Consider the following 6,000-nt stretch of genomic DNA (forward strand, 5'->3'; position numbering starts at 1 on the left):
TCTAGCTATATTCGCTTCTTCTGATTTCCTCTCCTTGTTTGACCAACAATCTGCAACGAAGTGACCAAATTCCTAATTTATTAAGCCAACTCTCTCTCTCTCTCTCTCTCTCTCACACACACACACACACACACACACACACACACACACACACACACATGCACACTAACACGCGGAAATACACGCACACATATATGCACGCACGCACACACACACATGCGCGCGCGCACACACACACACACACACTTAAATAATTTTTAAAAACTTTTTTTAACTAACAAAACATCTAAAAATGTTTTCAAGCCTTATCTAGTTGATTAGGAAACTTTCAACTTCATTAAAAGAATTTATTTGAACTATCTAATTGATTAGACCCTAAAGCTAATTTATTAGAAGAAGCAAAATTTATTAAATAATCGATTATGAAATTATCTTAATGATTGGTAATAGCTTTCTATCCAATTTTTTTAAAATGGACACAAATAATCGATTATTTGAGGTATCTAATCGATTAGGCTTAGGATATAATTGATTAGATGAGTTAAATGACTCATGAATTGTTTCATTTTATCCAATTCTTCTCCTATATAAAGGAGGAAGCTATCCTTCTCATTACGTTCCATTGTTACTACTTTCAAGAGTGTGATATTCTTGGGAAATCGAGTTTGATTCTTGAGATCAACCAGTCTTAAAATTTGTGTTTGGTTCTACAAGTTAGCCTGAGAGTTTTAAGTTTGGTTATTGAGATCAGCCTAGAAAATATTTAATCGGTTTTGTAGCTTAGCACGGGTAAAAAATTTATTTTGGTTGAGGATAAGCCTTTGTAAAATCTCTACATCGACTTGTATCAAAGGTTTCTGGACATAAACTGTAAAAACTTAAGTTTATAGATAAAATTTCAAGAAGATCTCTTGGAGACAGGAGTAGGATAACGTTTGGTCGAACTTGGATAAATCATTTGTGCCATCTCTCTAACCCTTACGCTTATTTTTTATTTTCTGTCATTTGTTTTACTACCTTTATTTTTCGCCACTTTTCACTTAAATCTTAATATTAACACAATTTCCCTTTTAAGTAACAAAGACATAAATTTAATCATGAATTTTGAATACCACAATTTATATTTCATTTTGTGCTTGAAGTCACTTGTCTAACATATTGAGCAACACCTTTATAAATGGGAGAAATCTTTATCTTACAAGTTACTTTTGTTGCAATAAGTTAAGTCAAGTCCAAATTCAAAGATGCTATAAGAGTATGGTTTAAGATATTTTTTACCACCTCCTATCAGACTTCCTCTCCCAAGTTACCACCATTAATATACACTCACCAAATCCAATAATTAAACATATCGGAATGTGTTAAGAATTCCACATCTAATCTGAACAAATTGGTTCAGAGTCATTACATTAAGACTTGTTTCTCTAAGAAGTAACTATGCACATATATTGTTCGCAAATGTTTCACTTTAAATAAATGAATTCAATATATCAATTTAATATTTGAGTTAGATCTTAATTGACATACTTGCGAGTTTAACATCTTACATAATGTTCGAATATATAAAACTTATTTGTATCTCAAAAGAAATACCGGAATTGGAAGAATGAAACTTGAAGCAATAAAGTGCAATAAAAGAAAAATAGTTGAAATATTATTTATATGTACTAAAAGTATGAAGAATTATACATCATTCACTTTACTGTATCAAGTTTGAAATTGTTATCCTTTGTATGGACGAATATGTAATATGTATTTATTAGATAAGTTTTTGAATGGAAAATGAAACTTGTCAAATAACGAAGCTCGTGCCTAATATATAGAGAACAAGAAAATATTTCCTTTGCTTAATGGGCGTCACTTGGCGAGAAATTGCTTCGAATTAAATGTTATGAAACTTCTTTCTAAATTTTCATCTCTTTAATATTTTGCTAGCTTTTGGAATTAATAACGCCTTCAACTGTTTTGAAACCTTTGTATTCTTCGAGTGTTGTTGAATCCATGTAGCTCTTAAGAGTCTCCCTTCAAAATTAGGACTTCTATTTTACATACAACAAATGCTCACTAAAAGGTTAATTCTCACATTTATTTCATAATTTTAATTTTAAAAACACTTATGTAAAACTAATGGGATCTTTGGAATTTTCAAAATTTACAATGCATTTTGTCAAATATCATGATTGCACTTGCATTGGTCTGTCACACACGTTGAAGTGACACTTCGTATACACACAATTTCTTAACTTACTTAACCTTTTGGAATGTTTCATTAAAGGAAGTTATTTGAAAATATTTTGAATTTATTTTACATTATTACAAAACAAACTTCTTTTTGTTATAAATTTTCTTCATATGCGAACCATCATCTTGGAATCGACCTAAAAATTTCTCTTTAATTTTCTAAAAAATGTCTTCTTTTTGTTTATCTTCAATGGCGTTCCAAAATTCTCAAGTGGTTATGAAGGATGACCGGAGATATTTACCTGATCTTCAAGAAGGTAAAGAAAACAAAGCACGCGAAGATCTTAGATATTTATTATTTTTTTTTGTCGCCTTCGAGCCTTCTGAAGCATGTCAAATGGTTTTTTAAACCACACTAAGTCTTAACCATTTAACTTGATACCAATGTTTCAAAAGGATCTGACCGAAAATCTAATCGGTAAAACATTTGGTTTAAGATTCAATTAGTTCAATCTATTAAACCTTCAATTGAACTATTTATTAAATATTTTAAAAATCTATTATAAATTTATTATAATAATATCAATAATACAACATTGTTATAGATTTAGTTTTAATATTCAATTAAAAATAATTTAAATAATTAAAAAATTATAATAAAATAAGTTAAACTAATTCAGATCAAAATTAAAATGATAAATATAACAGTTAAAATAAAATTCAAATAATTAGGAATACATAAATTAAATAAGATAAAATTATTGAACACTATGATTATGTTTAAAAGAAACAACGTGATGATGATGTAATGTGATTGAAAGAAAATCTATAACAAAATTATAGAAATTACAAATTTGTATGGTTGTAAAAAAAATAATGATTTTTTTGTGGGATTGAAGAATGTTTTTAGTTTTGATATTGACATATTAAATTTTATCAGAAAAATAAAAAATTGATCAATTTGATGTATTTATTTGAATCTGACGGTTTTAAAAAATCAACTCCAATTTTTTAGTTGAACGGTTTTAAACGATTTTTTCGATTTTACCTTGATTTTGATCCACTAACAATTTTTAAAGGTTGACAGGATGGATTCAAGTCCGATTCTCTATCCAATCGATTGACCGTCCGGTCGGGTTATAGTTTCATATATTTTCAAAAGATTTTCCATTATTACATTTTTGTATTTAAGTATTTTCCAAGTTATTGTTTCTACATGCATACCTCTCTTTGGAGAAGGAAGCTGACTTGATACCCTTTTAAGAAGAATTAGGTTCAAGCTTGGGAGGGTTTTCAATCCCTTATTTGATTTGTTCATTAAACACTTGCCCTTTTGTAAATATGTTATGCAATGTACTTGGCCATTTGGACATTAAATTATATTTGTATCTTATTTTATCTTTATACTGTGAATAATAAATTTAAAATATTTCAAATACTTTTTTTTATAGATATAGATTGGTCATTCGAACCTACATATTGAATTAAGTGTGGGTTGTTTGAAAATACTTTTTCAATAAGGGTCCTTCCCAATTCAAAGGTCATTTATCCAAATTTTAAGTTTTATTATCAACTAATAAAATTGTTTTCCATACTAAGGATCCGTTTGATTGAATTTTGATTTTCTATTTTTAAAAATGATTTTATAAATCAATTTTAAAAAATTATTTTTTAAAAAATTAATGGAATAAAATCCGTTTGGTAGCACTGTTTTTAAAAACCGTTTTAAAAACAAAAAACTTACAAACTTGTTTGGAGAAATTATTTTTGATTTCTAACTTTTTTTAAAAATGAATATCTTAAAGATCCTAAAATCTAATCTTTTAAGTTTTATAGTAAAATAACTCAAATACAAATCAAAGCTATATATAATTTTATCAATGGGATAAGATAAGTTAATAAACAATCATATTTAAGATCTTCTATTTTCGATTTTATTAATCATTTGAATATATATATATATATATATATATATATATATATATATATATATATATATATATATATATATATATATATATATATATATATATATATATATATATATATATATATATATATATAATCATAATAGTATTTTAAAAATAAAAGTGTGATGTGATGGAATATACAGGTCTCATTGATTGTCAGTGTAAAAATATTCTATATTGTCAATGCATATTCCATTTTCTCATATATATATATATATATATATATATATATATATATATATATATATATATATATATATATATATATATATATATATATATATATATATATATATATATATATATATATATATATATATATATATATATATATATATATATATATATATATATATATATATATATATATATATATATATATATATATGTATACTCGTTAAAAGTTAAATGACTTTATCTTTGCAAAACTCATATATAATATTTATTTATGATTAATATATATACATATATAATCATAATAGTATTTTAAAAATAAAAGTGTGATATGATGTGATACACAGGTCTCATTGATTGACAATGTAAAAATATTTTACATTGTCATTGTATATTCTTTTTCTCATATATATATATATATATATATATATATATATATATATATATATATATATATATATATATATATATATATATATATATATATATATATATATATATATATATTTATTTATTAATCATAAATAAATATATTATATATGAGTTTTGCAAAGATAAAGCCATTTAATTTTTAACGAGTATATATAATTTTTGAGAACCGAATAGAAAATAAAAATATCTAAAAGATGTTTTTACTTTTTAGTTTTTAAAAACATAATACTGAAATTAATTTTGAAAACTCTATAACATAAAGTCTTATCAAATAAATTTTTAGGTTTATAATTTTTGAGAACTAAAATATAGTTTTTAAAAATCAATTCAAAGACACCCTAAATCTTCTAATTGGAATTCACTCTTGTCATAAAACCTACTCATCCTTTCTTTCTTTAAAATGATATTTTCTAAAGCTACTAACTTTATTTGTTCAAGTGGTTTTATTAATCTTGCATCATTGTTCAATACTCTTGAAGGGGTAGGTAATTTTTTCTTTGCAATATGAGAGATTGTAAATTCACTTAGAAAGGTAACACACCATCTTGTACATAAATTGAAAGGTGTAGTTATTATTTCTCCATTTTTATGGCTTTTGGTTTATGTGTTTCTTAATTAAATTAATAAACATCTTAATTATGGAATATTAAGGTGATGGCGCTAATAAATGTACAAAGAGAAATTGCGATAAATGCAATATATATATATATATATATATATATATATATATATATATATATATATATATATATATATATATATATATATATATATATATATATATATATATATATAAAAATATATATATATATATATATATATATTTATATATTTATTAATCATAAATAAATATATGATTAATTGATTGTCTATCATATTATAGAACCTTTGATCATTGAAACTGATTTATCACAAGTGCAACACAAACATCAACGTCTCTACTCAATTCACAAAACATGATTTTTAACCAGGAATTTTTCCGCCGACAATACTAGCAGTGAACGAACACCACTGTCAAGGACAGACCCAAATTTTTTAAATAGTGGTGGCATTATATATTTCTTTCAACTGATGTGAAATATAAAATATGAAAAATAATTATTAATAAGATTTTGTTCTTTAAATATATAATATATTATGTTAGAATTAAATCGATACGGTTAATCGAATTCATGTATTTAACAAAGTATAACATGTAATTCAATGCAAAAGCCAAATAGTTATAGAAATGTATATATTTTAA

Source organism: Lathyrus oleraceus, chromosome 1, assembly GCF_024323335.1.
Source record: "Lathyrus oleraceus cultivar Zhongwan6 chromosome 1, CAAS_Psat_ZW6_1.0, whole genome shotgun sequence".
Classification (NCBI taxonomy): domain Eukaryota; kingdom Viridiplantae; phylum Streptophyta; class Magnoliopsida; order Fabales; family Fabaceae; genus Lathyrus; species Lathyrus oleraceus.